Source organism: Pristiophorus japonicus, chromosome 2, assembly GCF_044704955.1.
Source record: "Pristiophorus japonicus isolate sPriJap1 chromosome 2, sPriJap1.hap1, whole genome shotgun sequence".
Taxonomy (NCBI): Eukaryota; Metazoa; Chordata; class Chondrichthyes; family Pristiophoridae; genus Pristiophorus; species Pristiophorus japonicus.
In genome coordinates this window covers 170,677,242-170,699,787 of record NC_091978.1, presented here as the reverse complement: position 1 = coordinate 170,699,787, position 22,546 = coordinate 170,677,242, and the positions used below count along the sequence as shown (strand labels likewise).

Here is a 22,546-nt window from a genome sequence, read left to right as displayed (position 1 = left end):
TTGAACCTCTGCCCTGGGTTTAAAGCAAAAACTGCTGTACGGTATTGGACACCACCATCCCGGTCCATGTTCATACCGTTGGGCACTTGTGGTGACACAATATGTCCCACCGCCTACATATGCTACCTGTGGAGGCATGTGGTTAGGGGCCATTACCTCCATTGTGCAGTTGATATGCTCTGCCCCAGCAGTGCTGAACCCGCATTGTGGCCTTGCAAAACCGTTCAAGTGCTGGGGGCACAGGATTACCTGTGCTCCCCTGCTCCAACAACCCGAGAGGTCTGTACCTGTCACAGTGTGCTCTCACATTGTGAGATAAGATGGGATCTCTTGGAATCGAACATGCACCCCTCCACGAATGACTCCCACATTCTCCACTCGGTACAGGGGTGCTGGTCGTGGGGACGCCCCCATCATGGGCATCCTGACCACCACACCCATGATGGTATGGTTTGACTTTCCACAGTCCACCGGTACCGAGTAGGCTTCCGACGCTACACGAAGTTGGCAAGGACTCAAAACATTATCATAAGGGTGCAGTGCTGCTAAGTGCTGGTTGCTGATCCAGGAGGGGACCTGTCCCTGTCTCAGATCCTCAGATACTCCGTCCCTCTCCCAGCAACCAGGCTCCATAGAGCACGCATACCTCATTTTGGGCGGCTTGATCGGAGGTGTTTCTATCCTCCCGAATCAAGGCGTTTACAGCCCTGACCTGTGCCTCCAATTGAGAGATAATCTCCTTTAAGTGAACTGTCATTGCCACCTCTTCGTGGAGCGCGGATCCCACTACGGTATTCTCGTCCCCCAGGATTTTGCGCAGCTGATTCTTTAACCCATTTATCTGTTATGTTATCTGTTATGTTATCCAAACTGTTTATGGCGGACGCCCCGGTGTTAAACCCCGTGAAAATGTCATTTAAAGTGCCACGCCTCTGCCTGCCCGGTTCGGCCCTATCCCACTGTTTATACAAGTCTGTCACTTTGACATCCCCGAAGTACAGTTCATAGAACTTCCGGAACATTTTCCGCAGAAGAGCCTGGTATAACAGCTCGGTTTCCCGGGGACACCACGTAGGTAGGCGGACTTCTGTCAGATTTAGCACCACTGATGCCACCTGTAGTGTACCTCCTTATAAAGTAGTTTCTCGGTAGGGACCAACACTAAACCATTCCCCGGCCCCCTGGTTGTTGTCGGGCACCTGTATGGGACGGTGGGCTTGGCCGTGGGTGGGGGGTTTTCTTTCTCGAACTACAAGTTCGGTAGTGTTTACTGGTACCCGGGGATTGGGGGTCACACACGCCTCCCCGCTGCGATCCCATACCACCCCATCCCTGACATCCTGCCACCACCTATAGAAAGCAATGGAGACCTCCTCTGAACACACGCGAGTGGATCCCAACATACACAAATAAATTCCTTGGTCGTACGCCCACCATTTCTCCCAGCACACCGTGACCCCGCCAGATGACCCCACGATGGTTCGGTAGGTATCATTATCCAGACGTTCCCAGTCCGAGTGTCGGTCTCCCACGTCCCTCTTGAGCTTTCTGAGCCACTACCACCGTCCCAGAAGTATGTCCCCTTGGCAAGTTAGGCATACCTTCCTGCCTTCTGTCACTCTCACTCTGGAAGTGGCCACAGTGATCTCCGGGCAGGGGATGGAGGCCTCTCCGTAGGTAAAGTCCTTATGGTTGGAGTACTTGGTGGAGTTCGATCCCAACCACCCAGGCCATCTCCCCTCGTGGGAGTAGGTGACCCGGCCATCCGCCACCGGAGTCCCTTCTCCTGTGGTCACTGTCGGCGCTCTGCCCCCGGAGCATCCGAAAACCAGGGAGTCCTCGGTGTCCCCTCGGTGCCCGGTGCAGATCCTTAGCGATACCAGCATCACTAACGTCCAGTAGGGAGGTGTTGACATCTGAAAGGCAAGAAGAACATGGCCTTGCCTTGAGAGACCTCTCCAGGCTCGGCCCGCGTAACATGTTCCAAACACAAAAATGCTGTACCCAACCATCACTGCCTTACCTAAACACATATGCACACAACACAAAGTAACAAAACAGGAAGGGAAAATATATACACCGCCACCCGTCCTCGGGTGGCCAGGCTACATCCTGTCACTGTACAGGCGTCGTCGACCACTCGGCTGACCGTACCCTGGGGACCAGGATGCCCTCCGCTGAGGGACTCGTATAGTCCCCCTTAATGAGTCTTGTGCTGCCCTCCAAGGCCCTCCCGAGCCCCGGATAATCGGTGGGAGACCCTTGCTAGTGCAACAGAGCACCCTCCCAGTTGTCTTTCGCCTTCTCGGTCTGGGGCGGGGAGCTAAGTAAACAGGGGACCACGGCGCCCTGGGCTGTGGCACTCTGTCACTCCTCCTTACTGTCGGTGCAGAGTCCCACGTTATGGGCTGCAATGCTATCTCCTCCACCTCTTGGGCTAGCCCCAGCTGATCCACCATGGGAGGTTCAGCTTCCCCTCGGACCTTGCTAATGGTAGAGCCTTTCTCCCTACTTCTGTTAGTGGGCTGGGAACCTCTACCCAGTGGTGGGATAGCCTTACTGGAGCAATGAACCATCCCCGGCTGTAGAGCTTCGGGGCCCACTGCCTCCTCCGGAGCCTCCAAATCCACCGAGGCCTGTTCTTCCCCCAGTGCCTGATTCCCTTCCCTTGCTCGTGCCCTCTGTTTTTTTACCTCTTTTGGGGTCAAACAATTTACACTGATTAATGTGATACCACTTCACCCGGCGAGGCAATTGAACCGCATAGACCATAGGGCTAGCCTTGTCGACTATGCTGTATGGTCCCATATACAGTGGTTCAAATACCCTGACCCGGGCAAAGCTTCTCACCATCACCTGGTCGCCCACCTCCCAATCATGGTGACTGTGGGGTTCCAGCAGCAGCCGATTGGCACGGTGCTGTTTACCCATGTTGTTGGCCGCCTGCCAGTGAATCTGTTGAAGCTGTTCAAACAGATTCCTGACGAAGCAGTCCCGGTTCACCTCTCGAAGCTGCCCTTCGGTGAGAATCGGCGCCAACACATGCACTGGGATTCTCATGATCCCGCCAGTCATCAGCTCATGGGGTGAGTACCCTGTGCTCTTTGACTGACTGGCCCGGATTCCCATGAGGACCAATGGTAAGACCTCCACCCACTTGTTCAGTGAGTCTCCCATCTCCTTGCGCAGCCTTTCCTTTAGGGTCCGGTTCAGGCGTTCTACGGGGCCTGAGGACTGAGGGTTGTAAGCGACATGCCATTTGGCTCTTATCTCCAGCACCTTTAGGGTGGCCTGCATCACCTGGCCGGTGAAGTGGCTTCCCCGGTCGGACTCCACGATTTGAGGTAGACCCCACCGAGAGAACACCTCCCTCACCAGGATTTTTGCAGTCCCCACCGCGGTAGCTGTTCGGCAAGGGAAGGCTTCCACCCACTTGGAAAACACATCCACCAGGACGAGGCAGTATTTATAACCTCCCTGGGTGGCCGGTAGGGGTCTGATGTAGTCGATCTGGATCGACTGCCATGGTCCCTCTACCCGCCTGACGTGTCCCATAGACACCTTCCTTTTCTGAGGATCTGGGTTGTTTGCAGCGGAAACCAGACTGCCTGCACAGAAGTCGCGGACGTCTTGCCGGAGGCCTGGTCACCACCCTGCCTTTTCTACCCGTTGCCAGGTAGATTCCGGCCCAGGGTGTCCCGCACCTGGACCCTCATGGGCCAGCTGAAGGAATTCCCTCCGGTATTATGGCGGCACTACCCATTTGTCTCCTTTAAACAACATGCCTTCCCGCACAGCAATATCTGCAGCACTGTATGGGCCCTCCGCCTTTTCCCCCTTTTTGATAGCAGCCAAGGCAGCATTCAGGACCGGATCCTGCATCTGGACTACTTTAAGGTCTGGGACCGCAGCCGTCCCTACGCTCCCTTGTGTCCCTGGCTTGCTTCTTGCTGCTGCTATCCTGCCTGCCTCGTATGGGTCCCACGGGTGACCTGTACGAGCACCTTCCCTTGCCAGCAGGTCTGCCTGCTGGTTACCTTCCCCCCATGGCTCAGTTTTTGAGTGGGCCTTTACCTTATGGATATGTACATCCCCGGTTTCTCCCACTGCAGCCACGATCTTTTCTAGCAGGGGTTTGATCACAAGGGGCTTCCCATCCGCAGAGGTGTACCCCCGGCATGACCAAATCGCCAGATACTCTGTACACGAATTGCAAGTGAACATGCTGTCTGAGCAAATCGTGTATGGGGTAGGGAATTCCTCGGGGTGTGTGACCACATATATCACTGCCGAAAGTTCCGCCTGCTGGGCGCTCAGGGTGCATGAGAGTTTAACAGCCAAGGCAATCCCTGCCTTGGGATCCCAAACTCCACAGCCCGTGAATCTTGTACCCGCGGACACTGAACTGGAGCCATCAACATCGATCTCGCGGCCTGTGGGGTGTATCTCTGCCCGAAATCCAAAGTTGATGTCCCATACCCCCTCCACAGAGCATTTATGAGGCTGCCCTGGATAGATTAAATTTGCTGCAAGCCTGGGCTCGCAGAGGCACTTGACCTTTAAAGTCATTAGGAGGAGGGTCCAGCGAGTGATTCTAGCACTGCTCACTGTCCCGTCCTTAATCCTCCCGTCCAACAGCATCTGCGTCGGGGTATGATGGGTGAGGAGTGTAATGGGAGATACTCCGGTAAAGATCTGAGCTCTCTTTACTGCCCAGTGGGTGGCAAGCAAGTGCCTCTCACAATTGGAGTATCCCTTTTCTACCTTAAGATGGACAAATGCTGCCTCATAGCCCTCGTCCCATTCCCACTCGACCCCCTTGTGTAGGAGTCTGAGCAGAGGGGCGGCAGTGGCTGCATAGTCCTCGATGAAGTCCCTACAGTAGCCAGTGATTCCCAGGAAAGACCTTACCCCCGACACATCCCTAGTGACAGGGAGTTCCTGCACTGCCTTTCTTCTAGCCTCATCAATGGCCCTTTCTCCTGCCCTTATCGTCAGGCCCAGGAATTTTACTCTCCTAGACCTATCTGGGCTTTCTTGGGGTTAACTTTAAAACCCCCTTCCTTCAGTAAGACCAGCAGTTCGGCCAGCAGTGGACCATGTTCCTCACTGCTGTCTGTGAACAACAACAGGTCGTCCACATACTGGACCAGCTGGTGTGGTTGGCTGAAGCTTTTTAAGCAGTTCGCCATGCATTGGTGAAAGATGCTGGGACTATTATGAAAGCCCTGTGGGAGGCAGCTCCATGTATATTGCTGTTCCCGGAAGGTGAAGGCAAACTTGTACTGGTCTTCCCTCCGTCCAGGGATAGACCAGAACCCATTGGATATGTCCAACACTGTGAACGTGGTTGCGGATGCAGGGATTTCCCCTATCAGATCCGCAACCGCCGCTACTGTGAGGTCACAAGCTGGGATGTTTTTATTGAGCACCCTATAATCCGCCGTAGCCCTCCAAGAATTGTCCGGTTTCCTAACCTGCCAAAGCGGGGAGTTGACATGGATGGCTATGGGTCTCAAAACACCCTGCTCGACAAGCGAGCTTAAAGCTATCTCCAAGTCTGCTTCTGCCTCTCGGGGAAAGCCATACTGCTTTTGCGGCCGGGACATGGGATCCCCATCTATTCTAACCTCCACTCCTGTGACTCTCCCACAATCGTGTTTATGGGTGGCAAATGCTGCAAGATTTGCTTGCACATAGGCCCGGTACTCGGCCGGGGTGTTACCGACCAGAACCTCCAGGTCGTAACCCCCTTTTGGCTTCATTGTACACAGAGTCCCTTTTCCCTGTTTCTTATCAATAACCATGACTTCTCCCTCTGCTCCTGTGCCCACTGTGCCCCATAGACAGTGATTCCTCAAGTCTACTAGGATCTGGCGAGTGATGATGAAATCAGCCCCCAAGATCCCTTTTCCCACCTGCTCCCAGTTCATCAGGATGCACTTCCATTGTGTTTGGAGTGCTCCTAAACGAACTGCGAGCGGGACTGAGAAAAACCCAGCCTTCTCATTTCCTGTGAACCCAACTAGTTGATACGGCACCCCATTTGATAGAGGTGAGGTTGCGGGGTCCTCCGAATGGACTATCGTGCTGGAAGCACCAGTGTCCAAAAGGTAAGTACCCAATACACCCTCAACCTCCATCTTGACCCAGGGTCGTCCCCAGGGGTCGTATTCTAGTGGGCACAGGTATGCCGGCTGGGTCTGGGCTAGTCATGGTCTCTGTTCTGGCAGGGTTGCTGGTGCTTCCCTGCCTGTTGCCATGGCTACCTTCCCAGTCGCCTCCAGCGCTGTCCTCACTGCAGCTACTATCTCGTCAAGGGATGGTGAGGAGCTCCCTCCACTTCCCCCACTCTGGGCGGCTCCTGAAGGACTTCTCCCCCCATATCTCTTTACTGGGCACCTGCAATCCCTTTTAAAATGCCCAGCTTTACCGCACCAGTAGCACACTCCCTCCTTATCAGACGAGTGGCCACCCTCCTGGTGCCATTCCCTTTGGGAATCGAGTTGGGTTTTACTTCATTTACCCGACCTTTGGAGGTTTTGTCCTCTTCCCCTCCTCCATTCCGTTGGACCAGTGCCAGTTGCCTGACCACTGCTTCCTCAGTGAGGTTGGGGTCCCGGGAATCGAACCACAGTTCTGCCATGGCCTTGAGCCGGGGCAAGCAGTTTGCCACCAGCATCCTCAGCCAGCGGCCAGTCTGTACCGCGGAAAGATTCGCCCGGTCAAGGAGCTCCCCACAGGCTGCGTGGTATACCATCCACAGCCTGTCCGCAAACGCCTGCGGGGTTCACCCTGCGAGCTGCCTTGTCCTTTCGACCCGTTCGAAAGGACTGCCATCATCGAAGCCCATAGCCTCAAGGACGGCCCTCTGGACCTCAGTAAATGTGCGCTGCCCCCTCCGGCATTCTGCCGGTAGGGCCTGGTACAATTTGCTGTCCAGAGAGAAGAGCAGCAGCTTGGCTGTCTCTTCCTCGTTGCACCCATTAATTTCCCCTGCCTGCATCACCTTCATGAAGTGGATAGACAGGTCCCCGCTGCGAGTGAGTTTGCCCAAATGGGCCACCATGGCCCAGAGTGATTAAACTCCATGGGGAATAATAAAGTCGCTCTCCAGCGCTCCTTGACCTTGGCCACTTCCCTGTGGTGGACCGTACTTGCGCTGCCTGACCGGGCACATCCGCCCTGGTTCAGGATCTTTCTGCGCTGGTCCCTCTACCTCCGGCTGTCCCACCATACCCGGTGCAGCAGACAGTGCCTGGTCACCTGATCCAGCCCTTAACTGACCCTCGGCGGGAGCCTCACATCCCTGCTGCTGAGCGGGACACATTGGTCTTGCCCCCAGCCCTGGGTATGCTATATCTGTGCTCCCCGCTCCTCCTGGTACCCCACCGGACAAACCACCGGTGCCTTAGGAGATGGTCAGGCGTCTCTTGCCTTTGGATTCTCCTCTACACCCCAATACTCTCCTTTGTCCCCTGTGGACCCTCCAGGTTCTATTAGGGCGACCATCCCCTTTGCCTGGGATAGAGCGTGGGTGAGAGTTTTAATCATCTCCTGGCAGGGACCGTGATCTGCAAACTCACTGCTACTGGCCACTTTATAGGCTGCCTGTACGTCTTTTAATTTATTCTCTAGATTCCAAATTTTCTGGGTGTACTGAGAGTTCTGTTCCCGGAGGGACTCCTCACTACCCTTGGCCTCAGTGACCTGACACTGAAGATAGTCCCGGCTATTTCGGAAGGTCTCCTCCAACTGTCTCTTCCCTTGCTGCTCCTCAGCTAATTTGGCCAGCAGGTTGTCCACAACCGCAGCCCGGATAGCAGAGAGCTCCTCTGATTTCTGAAGACTCTGTTCCAAGTCCTTCACCCGCTGGTCGAGCTTTCGGACTTGGCAGGTGAAGCAGATAAGCCAGATGGCCTTTTCCACCCTGCGGTTGTGGTCCTTCCCTGCTGTCCACTGAGCAGCAGCATCCACTGGGTGCTCTGTCCATGTGAGGGCTTGCACCCAAGGTTTGGTGAGGTTCACCTTGCCAAAAATGTATGAGGAAATTCTCTCCTCCATTTTAGTTTCCTCTCTTATCACCTCATTTGTTATATGAACATCTCCTGTTTGCTTATGTCCTGCCGCGGTCACCATGTTCTGTAAGGGGTTCTCGAGGAGTGTTGTTATGCCTTGGGTGTCTCTCTCTGAGCTTCTGCCCTCACAGCTTATGCCTGGCCTGTGAGGTACCCTGAGTGCTGCAAGAGCACCCCTGGAGAAACTGTGTCCACAGCTTATGAAGGGGGTTTTGAGACTAGTGCATCCCCATAGCTTATGCCTAGCCTGTGAGGCACCTGTGAGCGTCAAACACTCCTAACCCCTTCTTCCCTAGCCTGTGACACACAGTTGAGCATTTTCAAGGTGCTCCTAGCTTCCCTTACACTGTTCTGACATAAGACTCACGATCAGGAGATGTAATACAATAGAATTGAGACAAGGTGATTCCAAGAGGAACTTAGGCTTCCAATTTATTTGACAATTTATCTCAACAAACAGCAATACACCAACAAAACAACCCCCCTAAATCCCACTAAACGGACACAACGAAAATTTTTACACAAGTTTAGCAGTACAATGCCCAACCTCCCACCTTTCCTGGCCTAACTGAGTTGGGAGTTCTGAGGTCCAGAGGTGATACTCACTACTGTGCCTTCTGCAGTCTAGTGGTTTGTTTCTTCTATCTTCGGTGTCTTTGGACACTGGCTTTCCTTCAGTGTCGAGAGGCTTGCTGGTTGTTGGATCACGAGAGCAGAACACACACACTGGGTCAGAAACCCTTTTTTTATAGCCAGATATCCAGTCCGCCTCTCGTGCTGAAATCGATCCTTCCCATTGGTGGGCTTTGTGATTTTGAAAAATGCAGCAGTTTTAGATTATTGCGTTTTCTCCACTGATGTTAACCTACTCAGAGTTTGAGTAGGTGTTGATTGCGTTGGCTTCCTGTAGCCATTGTGTAGGCCCTTGGGTTGTTTTGGGTTCCCTAGTTTTCTGAAGGTCTGCATAATTTCCCTCCAATTCAGTTTTCTCTAACCTACTCAAGGTTTGAGTAGGTGTTGATTGGGTTGGCCTCCTGTAGCCAATGTGTAGGCCCTTGGTTTGTTTTGGGTTCCCTAGTTTTCTGAAGGTCTGCATAATTTTCCTCCATAGTGTAAACATGGGGAAGACAATAGCTCGATAATGGCGATGAGTCAGTCCCACAGTTTTCGAGCAAGTGCTCTCCCATTGGCTTGAAAGCCCCATGCTTCGGGCTGACTCTGTCCCACCATTGGCCCTCCGGTGGCCTCCCCCGTCCAATCACTGCTCTGCCAAGGTCAAACCGTCTTGGTTTCAATTCACATTGCAGCACAGACAGATCCCACAGCTCTTTTCCTTCTGGGTAAAATGAGGGTTTTTTTGTCCTCCCCTACAAAACCAGGTTCCAGAGGGTAATCTACGCAATACATTGCCAAATGTAGAAGATTTGTTCACATCGCTGACAGGTGGCCAGGTCTTCTCAAAGTTAGATCTCACAAATGCTTACTTACAGCTTGAACTAGATGAGGAGTCCAAGTCATGCTTGACTATAAATACTCATCTAGGCCTATATCAATTTAATAGGCTACCGTTTGGAGTGTCTTCCGTCCCTGCCATATTCCAAGGGGTGATGAACCAGATTTTACAAGGCATTGAAGGCGTAGTACAGTATTTAGATGACATACTAATTTCAGCACCAAACGGGCAAATCCATAATAATGTGTTGAATGAAGTGCTCAAACGATTAGAGGAGCACAGAGTATGAGTAACTGCTCGTAAGTGTGAGTTATTTCAAAGCTCAGTCATCCAACCAAGGGAAAGATGGATGCAATCAGAAATGCACCCACTCCCAAGAATGTTACTGAACTTCGATCGTTTTTGAGTCTTTTGAACTATTATGGGAAGTTCCTACCAAATTTGACTACAGTGCTACATCCACTGAATGAGCTGTTGAAGAAACAGGTCCATTGGAAGTGGTCAGAATAATGTGATGCAGCATTCAAAGAGTGTAAAAGCCAGTTGGTAGAGTACCATGTTAGTTCATTATGATGTATCTAAGGAGATCAAGCTAGCATGTGATGCCTCTCCGTACGGAGTTGAGACAGTGATCTCTCACGTACAATTAGTGGGGAAGAGTTACCAATTGCATTTGCTTCATATATTCTCAGTGCCAGTGAGGGTAATTAAAAGCTTTGGCTTTGATTTTTGGGGTCAAGAAGATCCACAAACACTTGTATTATCGTACGTTTTCCATCGTTACTGACCATAAGCCCCGACAGCAATCCTCCATCCAAAGTCCCCATTTCCAACCTTAGCTGCAACCCGAATGCAGAGATGGGCTTTGATTTTGTCAGCATATATATACCACATTGAGTACAGATGATCAGCTGATCACAGTAATGCTGATGCTATGTCCAGGTTGCCATCCTCATCACAAGTTATACCCAACAGGGAACAAATGCTCTATTTTTCATACAGTGATGTACTGCCAATCACAGCTGAAGAAATTGGTAGAGCAACCAAACATGACCCAGTGATGTCAAAGGTGTATGATTACATTGCAAATGGTTGGCCAAACCAGGTATCAAAGATATTCATCCATACTTTGTTCATAGGAATGAATTATCAGTGGATAAAGATTGTATCATGTGGGGTGCAGGAGTAGAACTAGAGGGCATGATCTTAGACTAAGGGGCTGCACATTTAAAACAGAGATGAGTAGAAATTTCTTCTCTCAGATCTGTGTAAATCTCTGTAAATCTGTGGAATTCGCTGCCTCAGAGAGCTGTGGAAGCTGGGACATTGAATAAATTTAAGACAGAAATAGACAGCTTCTTAAACGATAAGGGGATAAGGGGTTATGGAGAGCAGGTGGGGAAGTGGAGCTGAGTCTATGATCAGATCAGCCATGATCTTATTGAATGGCGGAGCAGGCTCGAGGGGCTGTATGGCCTACTCCTGTTCCTATTCTTATGTTCTTATGTAGTAGTTATTTCAAATAAGTTCAGGTCCAAATTGTTAGAGGATCTTAATGACCAGCACCTGGAAATGTGCTTGACCAAGAGTTTTGCATACAGTTACTTATGATGGCCAGATTTAGATAAATATAGAGAGTACATCATTAGTCAGTGTACAACATGTCAATCGGTAAGCAAGAAACCACCATGAGTACCATTACAGCCATGGAAATGGCCTCCCAGGGTGTGGCAAAGATTACATGTAGATTTTGCTGAGCTAGAAGGACAACAATTGTTCATTGTGATTGATAGCCATTCGAAGTGCGTAGAGGTGTTTCCGAGGCGGAAAATAACATCATCATCACAAGCAGTCCCTCAGAGTCGAGGATGACTTGCTGCCACACTAAAAATGAGTACTCAGGTGACCGATGAACACATTTTAAACGGATCCAAGACAACTGAAGACCAGGCTCCGACGCATGTGCCAATACATACACACAAACTCAAACATACACCTACTGTCCTCCTTCCTTCCTCCTTCCCACAGCACCTCGATCTACATGGAATTCATAGTATGCAATATGAGGAAAATAACAACATGAAAAACACTAGACAATTTGTGAAGATTGTTTTCTTCATATGGCCTGATAATTGTGTCTGATAATGGGCCGCAGTTTTGTTCAGAAGAATTTGCACAGTTCATGGGCAAAAACGGTGTGAAAGATACCAAAGTTCCACCGTACCACCCTGCTTCAAATGGTGCAGCAGAGCACACAGTTCACATTGTAAAATGTGCCCTCATCAAGCAAATGTTGGATCCAAATCCAAAGAAGCTGTAGTTGTCGTTGGAGCACAAATTAGCAAATTTTCTAATTACTTATCATAATACTCCTCATAAAAACTACGGTAGAACACCAGCAGAGTTGTTTCTCAAACAACAGTTACGAATCAGGTTCTCGTTGTTAAAGCTGAACTTGGCACATTCAGTAGAACAGAAACAATTGAGACAGAAAGAGAATCATGACAGAGGTAGACTAAGAGAGAGAAGTGTGAAGTTGAATCAGAAGGTTAGAGTGAAGAACCATCACCATAAATGGTTAAAGTGGTTTCCAGATAGAATAATGAAGATATGTGGCCCTCGCACATATTTGGTCAAGATGTTTAATCATGGACAAATTAGGTTTGTTCACATTGATCATATTTTACCTACAGATGTGGAAGGAATTGAAAGTTGGAATGATTCAATTATTCCTGATGAGTCAGATAGTCTTGTTATAAGTCGAGTACCAGTAGCAAACCCTACATCGGATATACTGGAAACAAGTCCATGAGAAAGTCAGAATTTAAGTCTGAGTCTGTGTCGGGCAGACAAACAGTTTGAAGTTGTAGAGAGTTCAAATGCAGATCAAAGGCATCCCTTGGAGAAAAACTCTCCTCAGGCTCAGCCTAGAATGAATCTATGTTCGACACCAAGTTTGGAAAGTTCTGTTCGAAAGCGAAGGTATCCTCTTTGAAACAGAAAACCAATGGTTAAGTTTGATTTGTAAATATGGCAAAATAAATCCATGGGGTAGAAATTGCCTCCTGCACGCACCCTGTTTCAATGGTTTTTGCCGCAACTGTGGTTGAAGTTGCCTCTTGAGCGAAATTCCGTTCTTTGTTGTTTTTTTAAAATTCAGATCCAGAAGTTACTCTTAATGGGGGCAGCGAGTACATAGGAGGGGTGGATATGTGGCGGTGGCAACCTGAGGGGCGCAAGTTGGGGTGGTGCGGAGTGACCGCCGCGATGACGTCATCATGGTGCCGCTTCATCACGGCCCTCCCCTTCACTTAAAGGGGAGAGCCTTTGTGATTTTAGAACTTTGGCCCACTGGGCCACCAGGGAGGGTTTCGGCTGGGCCAGTGGCCCAAGAAGGGGTGCCAGGCTGCCTGTTGGCAGCCCAGCTGAACCCGGGGGCATAACTGTTGGGCCGACATGGCAGTTGGCTGACAAAAAAAAAACATGGCGACAGCGGCATTGCATCCTCCCCTTTAAGGGAAGCCACAACGCCACAGCCTCACTGGACCACCGGGAAAAAACAGGTTTTGGCACCGCCGTGCGGGCCGAAAATTTCCAAAGGGGAATATCGCTGTCGGGGGAGGTGGGGGGGTGGGTACATCGGTTTTCGCACGGTGATGATGCACTTAACACGGATTGGCAGCAGCAGAACGGTGGGGGTGGGGAAAGGGGCACCGCCAGGAAACCTCGGAAAGGCAATTGGACTATCAGCGGCCATTCCACGAAAAGTTGGCGGCCACTTCACTCCACTCCACAGCATGGCCGTCAATTTGCGGTGGTAACAGGCCTTAACGAAAGGGACAATTTTGGCCCCCATATCTTTTGTTGTGTATAACCGTGCAAGTTATATATAATGATTATTTTGTTTTGATTAATTCATTAAGGAGGGAGCAGTAATACAACTGCTGATGTAAATACAATAAAAGTCACATGATGTGTTCGTGATGTCGTAAGAATATATCACAGATACAATGCAGAAAGCGCTTTAATGATCTCATGAGAACAGGAAAGGTGAGTGCAATGCCACATTCAACTACATCCTGATGTGCCTGTCACCCCAACCCCCTCACTCTGCCTTCCCAAGACTACACCTGCACATCACTTCTCACACCAACCTATCTTGCAGCTGCACCCTTCCCACTCTGTTTATGCACTTACTCACATCCCCATCTGACTATCCACCACTGACATTCACCCTCATCTTAATGCAAAGTCACACCTCTCCCTCATAGTCACCCTCTGCAGATGTTGCCCATCCATCCTTTCCACTCATTCCATGAGTCTCACTCAGAGGTCTTTTGTTTCCCTCCTTGCAGGAGAAGAGAACACAGAACACCAGGGAGGGGCAGAGAACCTGAGGTGGCCCTCCAGTCATAACACCCCTGATTGCAGCAGAGGAGGAGACACTGGAGATCAGCAGAGTGGTGGAGTTGCTAGCGGTGGGAGATGGAGAGATGGGAAAATCCCAGTTACCTGGTGACAGAATTAAATATCACACAGCCACATGGCATACAACAGTCACTCATGTTGACTTGATGTCAGCAGTCAGTGAAATATGATCATGCTCATTATTGTGTTCCCAACACAGATGAGGCTGCACACAGGGAGGTTAAAGTAACAGTGACCTCAGTCTTTAATAAGACACTCCAGAGTGAGGAACAGGCCTTAGGGGCTGGCTTATATACAGTGCTCCCAAGGGAAGCTGGGATCCCTTGGGACTTCAGGGGATGAGCTCCCTGGTGGCGGAACATGGGAGTGCATGCATTACAGATACACAACATCTCTCCCCCACCCCCAAAGTCAAAGTGAAAATTATTTACAAGGTGTGGCGGTCGGGAGCCTTTCTTTCCCTGGTGGATCACCTCGGTACAAATGTCTGTTCTGGTGTGTTGGCTGTGCCCTCGCTGGGCTGGCGTGTTGTTGGCCCTACAGGGCTGCTAGGTGAGCCTGGCCTTGCTGGGCTGTTGGGCGTGATGGGTTTGATTTCCTGGTCCGGCGTGGTGTCGTTGATCCTTTGGGTGTGTGTTGTGGGCTCGAAAAAGTTGGTGTCTGCTGTGGGTTGTTCAGGGCAACTGCAGCCTTGTTTGGTCCAGGTGCTTTCTGCAAAATTGTCCATTGTCTAGTTTGACCACAAACACCCTATTCCCTTCTTTAGCTATTACCGTGCCCGCGATCCACTTGGGACCATGTCCATAGTTTAGCACATACATTGGGTCATTCAGATCAATTTCCCGTGACACAGTGGTGCGACCATCATTTACATTTTGTTGCTGCCGCCTGCTCTCGACCTCTCGATCATGCAGGTTGGGGTGAACCAGCAAGAGTCTGGTTTTAAGTGTCCTTTTCATGAGTAGCTCAGCCGGGGGCACCCTTGTGAGCGAGTGGGGTCTCGTGTGGTAACTGAGCAGTACTCGGGACAGGCGGGTTTGGAGTGAGCCTTCTGTGACTCGTTTAAGGCTCTGTTTGATGGTTTGTACTGCCCGCTCTGCCTGCCCATTGGAGGCTGGTTTAAACGGGGCCGAGGTGACATGTTTGATCCCAATGTGGGTCATGAATTCTTTAAATTCGGCACTGGTGAAACATGGCCCGTTGTCACTGACCAGTATGTCAGGCAGGCCGTAGGTGGCAAACATGGCCCTCAGGCTTTCAATGGTGGTGATGGCGATGCTTCCCGACATTATTTCACATTCAATCCATTTTGAAAAAGCATCCACCACCACCAGGAACATTTTACCGAGAAACGGGCCCGCATAGTCGACATGGATCCTGAACCATGGTCTGGAGGGCCAGGACCACAAACTTAGTCGTGCCTCTCTGGGTGTGTTGCTCAACTGAGCACATATGCTGCATTGCCATACACAGGATTCTAAGAGTCGATACTGAGCCACTACACGTGGGATCTGGCTATCGCTTTCATCATTACTATACCCGGGTGTGTGCTGTGGAGATCCGAGATGAACGTCTCCCTGCCCTTTTTGGGTAGCACTATGCAGTTACCCCACAACAGGCAGTCTGCCTGAATGGACAGCTCGTCCTTTCACCGCTGGAACGGCTTGATTGGCTCTTGCATTTCAACGGGGATGCTGGCCCAGCTCCCATGCAGTATACAGTTTTTTACTAGGGACAGCAGAGGATCTTGGCTGGTCCAAGTCCTAATCTGGTGGGCGGTGACAGGTGATTTATCATTTTCAAACGCTTCCATGACCAACAACAAGTCTGTGGGCTGCGCCACCATCAATAAGTTTGCAGGCTGCGCCATTTCCACCCCCGTGGTGGGCAATGGTAGCCGACTGAGAGCATCCGCACAGTTCTCGGTGCTTGGCCGGTGGCAGATGGTATAGTTATACGCTGATAGCGCGAGTGCCCACCTTTGTATGCAGGCTGAGGCATTAGTATTTATCCCCTTGTTTTCAGCGAACAGGGATGTGAGGGACTTGTGATCGGTTTCCAGCTCAAATTTGAGGCCAAACAGGTACTGATGCATTTTCTTTACCCCGAACACACATGCTAATGCCTCTTTCTCAATCATGCTGTGGGCCCTCTCGGCCTCAGACAAGCTCCTCGAAGCATAGACACAGGTTGCAACTTCCCCGCAACGTTAGCTTGTTGTAATACACACCCGACTCCAAACGACGACGTGTCACATGCTAGCACAAGTCTTTTACACGGGTTATACTAATATAAACAGCTTGATGGAGCATAAAATGTTTCTGGCTTTCTCAAAAGCAATTACTTGTTCTTATGTTCTTATGTTTCCCCATACCCAGTTCTCGCCTTTGCGCAATAACACATGTCGGGGCTCTAAAAGGGTGCTTAACCCCGGTAGGAAGTATACTGCATGGGAGCTGGGCCAGCATCCCCGTTGAAATGCAAGAGCCAATCAAGCCGTTCCAGCGGTGAAAGGACGAGCTGTCCATTCAGGCAGACTGCCTGTTGTGGGGTAACTGCATAGTGCTACCCAAAAAGGGCAGGGAGACGTTCTGGAATCCCAGAAACGACCGCAGCTCCGTGACGTTCTGTGGCCTGGGCGCAGTCCTGAGAGCCTCTGTCTTGGTGTCTGAGGGCCGAATGCCGTCCGCCGCGATCTTTCTCTCCAAAAACTCCACTTCTGTTGCCATGAAGACGCATTTCGACCTCTTCAGCCGCAGCCCTACGCGATCCAGTCGCTGGAGGACCTCTTCCAGGTTTTGTAGGTGCTCGGCGGTGTCCCGACCTGTGACCAATATGTCCTCCTGAAAAACCACCGTGCGTGGTACCGACTTGAGTAGGCTCTCCATGTTTCTCTGGAAGATCACTTTGGCCGACCAAATTCCAAACGGGCATCTGTTGTGGATGAACAGTCCCTTCTGCGTGTTGATGCAGGTGAGGCCCTTCGAAGACTCCTCCAGCTCCTGTGACATGTAGGCCGAAGTCAGGTCGAGCTTGGTGAACGTCTTGCCTCCTGCCAGCGTAGCAAATAGATCATCTGCCTTAGGTAGCGGGTATTGGTCCTGTAACATGAAACGATTAATAGTTACTTTATAATCACCGCAAATCCTGACCGTGCCATCACTTTTGAGTACTGGAACAATTGGGCTGGCCTACTCATTGAATTCCACTGGAGAGATGATGCCCTCGCGTTGCAGCCTGTCCAGCTCAATTTCCACTCTCTCCCTCATCATGTGAGGTACCACTCGCGCCTTGTGGTGAATGGGTCGTGCCTCTGGGACCAAGTGGATCCGCACCTTCGCCCCGGAAAAGTTTCCAATGCCTGGCTCAAAAAGGGAAGGAAATTTGTTAAGAACCTGGGTACATGAGGCCTCATCGACATGTGATAGTGCTCGGATGTCATCCCAGTTCCAGCGGATTTTGCCCAGCCAGCTCCTTCCAAGCAGTGTGGGGCCATCGCCTGGGACAATCCAGAGTGGCAGTTCGTGCACCGTGCCCTCATAGGTGACCTTGACCATGGCGCTGCCCAGGACAGTGATAAGCTCTTTGGTGTACCTTCTCAGTTTCGTGTGGATGGGACACAGGGCTGGTCTGAATGCCTTGTTGCACCACAGTCTCTCAAACACCTTTTTACTCATGACTTCAGCATCTGCCTCCTCTCTCTGAGGCTCAAAATTGCTTTGATCCACCATGGACTGATCTTCCTCGCCACGTGGTAGTTAGCAGGTTTTGCAGAGTTTGCAGCTCATTTACAAGCTTGTTGGAGGTGCCCCATTGTTTCACAGCTCTTGCAAACATACCCTTTGAAGCAGCATGAATAGGCTGAATGGAAGCCTCCACAACACCAACAAGGTGTGAATTGCCTTGCATTCATCCTTTGTTGGGGACTCTGAGTCATCTGAGTCACCTGAGGCCTGCTGGCAGTTGCAGACACGTGGGTTCTGCCCTGTACATTTCTGCTCACAAACACAGTTCCAGTTAATTTATGAACATTGATAGCACTTGTGATTTGTTTGGTGTTATCACTGGTGGACATAAACGCCTGTGCTATCGCAATGGCCTTAATGAGGGTCGGTGTCTCTACAGTCAAAAGTTTTCGTAGGATGGTCTCGTGGCAAATGCCCAGTACAAAAAAGTCTCTGAGCATGTGCTCCAGGTAACCATCAAACTCACATTGCCCTGCAAGTTGCCTTAGCTCGGCGACGTAGCTCGCCACTTCCTGACCTTCAGATCGCTGGCACGTGTAGAACCGATACCTCGCCATCAGCACGCTCTCCCTCGGGTTAAGATGTTCCAGACCCAGTATACATAGCTCGTCATACGACTTATCTGTGGGTTTCACCGTAGCCAGAAGATTCTTCATGAGGCTGTAGGTCGGTGCCCCACAGATTGTGAGGAGGACCGCTCTCCTTTTTGCAGCGCTTCCTTCTCCGTCCAGCTCGTTGGCTACACATTACTGGATCGATATAGGCTTCCCAGTCCTCACCCTCCAAGAACTTCTGCAGGATGCCCACAGTTTGCTGCATCTTTGCATTGGATTCGTATTCTCGTCGCCAATTATTGTTTTCCTAACACAGATGACAGTGCACACAGGGAGGTTAAAGTAACAGTGACCTCAGTCTTTAATAAGGCACTCCAGAGTGAGGAACAGGCCTTAGGGGCCGGCTTATATACAGTGCTCCCAAGAGATGCTGGGATCCCTTGGGACTTCAGGGGATGAGCTCCCTGGTGGCAGAACATGGGAGTGCATGCTTTACAGATACACAACACTCATAATGGTAACTTAAAACATTTTTATCGTAACACTTCCAATTCATCTCTTTACTTTTCCACAGATCCATCAAGTGTCCCCCAGATAGTCCAGGCAGAGGAGGAAGAAGACTCCTCGAAGGAGGTTGCGGATTCTGACGGTGCACTGTCACATGACCCATGCACACCACACATTAGCTCAGATACACACGTCGGTGGGACCAATAAGTCAGAAAGTAGTGTTGTCACCTGGTGCCTCACACACCACATGTGAGCAAGACCAGATGGTGCAGATAGGAACAGCAGTGGAGAGTCCTCGTTGGAGGACGCAGGACGCCCCAAGCTTTGCTCAGCTGGACGAAGGTGCTGAACCTCGGGGCCGTTGACATGGAGGATGATTCTGGAGAAGCAACAGAAAATGCATGCGGCTCTGGAAGGTTTTCCAGCCACGATGTGCTCACTTGCAGGGAGAATGGAGGAGCCCATCTCCTGCATGACTGGCATGATGTCACAGGCCATGGTTATGATGTGTTTATTTATTTATTTTTTTTTTTAATTATTCGTGTCCAATCGTTCCAATCGTTACAATTCTTTGTCAAACGCCAGAGGTCACCCTGCACCAGTCAAGGATCATTCTGCGCCAATGCTCTTAGCCAAAAGGCCTAGAGCCACTGCACCGTTCCTGGAAGTACTGCAATACCAGGTTCGTGCCATGGAGGTGGATGGGTCAGGTCCCCCACACACCTCCGTGGAGGTGGATGGGTCAAGCCATCCCACCCACCTCCTGTTTACAAAAATGTAAGCATATACCTTCCTGACCAGGGAGAAACCACCCGGAGGTCATGGTGGCTGGTCAGGTTAGTTATGCAGATCTTAGCCAAAAGGCCGAGAAGCGTGTTTATTCAGGGAAATGGTGACCACCTGCATGTAGCATCAAACATTGCATTCAAACGAGTGCATGCTTGCTCTCACCAACAGCTTGCACAATCTGAATGCCACCTTAACTATAACGGATATTGGCCTTGTCAGTTGTAATGAATGGTAAGACATGACTTAACTGCGAACAACGGGTGTGTGGCACAGGAATTGTGGTGAGGGTGGGGGAAAGTTGGTTCAGCATTTGGGTGCCATATGGGTACAATGGTGCAACCTAACTAAATTGTGCCATTATGAGGCCATCCTAGGCAGCAATGTGCACTGCTGCTGCTGCCATGTCCACGTCAATTTCCTTCTCCTCCTCCTGTTCCTCCTCAAAGAGGCTGTGTGCTCTGCACCTTGCTCCTTCAGCAGCTCCAATCCTCACTGCTGTGCTGTGTTGTACACAGCACAGCATACCATGATCATTGCGGAGACGCTGCCTGGTGCATATTAAAGGGCTCCTCCAGATCTGTCCAGGTATCTAAAGCGCATCTTCAGTATCCCAATTGCTTGCTCTATCATACATCTCGTCGTCATTTGGCTTTGATTGTAGTGTTCCTCGGTCTCATTGCTTGGCCTCCTCAAGGGTATCATCAGCCATGTCTTCAGTGGATAGCCCTTGTCTCTAAACAGCCAGCTGGTAAGTCTAGTTGGTGGTGCGAAGAGCTGAGAGAGGGTAGATTGGCGCAGAATTAATCAATCGTGACAGCACCCTGGCATTCTGGCACATACATGCATGATCTTTTTGTGGTTGCAGATGAGCTGCACATTGATGGAGTGGAAGCCCTTAAGGTTCACCAACACTTCTGGGTAATCTAGGGGTGCCTTGATGGCCACATGTGTGCAGTCAATGATGCCCTGCACCTGTAGGAAGCCAACCAGGGCTACAAAGCCAGGTGACCACGCAGTCTGAATGGCTTCATTGGTAGCAAAGTATACAAAAGTGCCTGCTCTTGCAAACATGGCATCGGTCACTTGTATTTGTGGGCGGTCGACTGCGAGATCCTGCAATATCTCCTGCAGATCCCTGGAAGGAGCCGAAGACGAAGACTTTGAAGGCGGTGGTAACTTTGACAGCTACTGGTAACAAGTGTCCACCAGGTCCATTTGGCAGCAGGTGTTCTTCCAGCAGGCTGCAAATGTCTGCCATGACCTGGCGTGATACCCTGAACCTCCTGATGCACTGCTGTTCAGTCATGTCTAGGAATCTGATCCTTTGCCTATATACCCCATGTTTGGGGTATCGCCTCTTGCACGGTACACCTCTGTGCTCATCCCCTCTCTCCTGTGGAGTGGCAGGTTAGTGAGGAGAAAGCTGTTGATGTTGCTGCTGGTGTTGTTGCTGCTTGAGGTCCAAGATGAAACAGCATAAGCGGCACCCATGCTGATCTGATATAAGACAGGTGTAAAATGGAGTTCAGATGCACAATCCTCCAATGTAATGAGACTGACTTCCAAATTAGCAGCAATCACCTGCAAACTGCTGAAAGCAAACTCTCAGCACATGTGGTGTGAGCAAAAGCCTTTCCCTTAGGCAAGGAAGCAGGTGTGAGGTCTGAGTAATTATGGGATTTTTTGAGTGTCATTTGTTCAGGTTCAATTGCCACGCTGCTCTCACCTTACTTTCATTGGCAAGGTTCAGCAAGCCTGGGGACTCTTTGGACATCCAGTAACAGCTCAAACCATTGGTAAAAATGGTTTTTAATAGCTTCTTAACTAGCTCTTAATTGGTTAAAATCAGTAATCCGCCTCTTCCGAGAGGGTCTCTCACTCGCAGCCTAATATACTTGAGGTTAAATGTGGAAGCCGAAAGGTTGAAGACGGCTTGCTGACGTGCTGTCAATTTCAGTGCTTTGAATTACCCACCCACTCCCAAACCCACTCAATCATTAATGTTAAAATTCAGGCACTTATCTTAAAAATCATATTTAAAAGCAAAAATTGACTCCTATTTTTCTTTATTCTTAGCCCCGAGAGTAAAACCTTAAGAGCCCAACAGCACAACTTTATGTTATAGAAGCAGCCAATCATCCACAAGGTCAATTATTAAATACAAATACTCCACTTTGACTGATATTCATAGGGGGAGAAATTCGGTCGCACTTTGTTTCGGGCATTAACTTTTGAAATTTTGAAATTTTAGCACCAGGCGCAATGATTCTGAATTTGTACTAAATTGGGTATTAGTGGCCATGGAAGGAAACGGAGTGCTAAATCAAGCACTAATGATCTCAGCTTATAGGGGGCGCTACTAACAGAGCGATAAAGAATGTCAGATAAAATGCATTCAGCAATGATCCTTCACATTGGCTCATTCCAGCTCTTAAAGGGAAGATAGCAGACAGCTAAGAATGAATATGATATAATTGGGATTACAGAGTCTTGCTCCAGGGTGACCAAGGCTGGGAACTCAACATCCAGGGGTATTCAACATTCAGGAAGGATAGACAGAAAGGAAAAGGAGGTGGGTGAGGTAACGTTGCTGGATAAAGAGCAAATTAACGCAATAGTAAGGAAGGACATTAACTTGGATGATGTGGAATCTGTATGGGTAGAGCTGCGGAATATCAAAGGGCAGAAAACGCTAGTGGGAGTTGTGTACAGACCACCAAACAGTAGTAGTGAGGTTGGGGACAACATCAAACAAGAAATTAGGGTTGCGTGCAATAAAGGTACAGCAGTTATCATGGTCGACTTTAATCTACATATAGATTGGGCAAACCAAACTGGTAGCAATATGGTGGAGGAGAATTTCCTGAAGTGTATTAGGGATAGATTACGAGATCAATATGTCGAGGAACAAACTACAGGGCTGGCCATCCTAGACTGGGTGATGTGTAATGAGAAAGGACTAATTAGCAATCATGTTGTGCGAGGCCTC

The 22,546-nt window shown here is 50.1% G+C and overlaps 1 pseudogene; it reads right to left on the bottom strand.

Moving 5' to 3' along the window:
* Positions 1 to 19,413: 19,413 nt before the first annotated feature.
* On the bottom strand, positions 19,414 to 19,644 carry LOC139252587 (U2 spliceosomal RNA; annotated as a pseudogene).
* Positions 19,645 to 22,546: the final 2,902 nt, after the last annotated feature.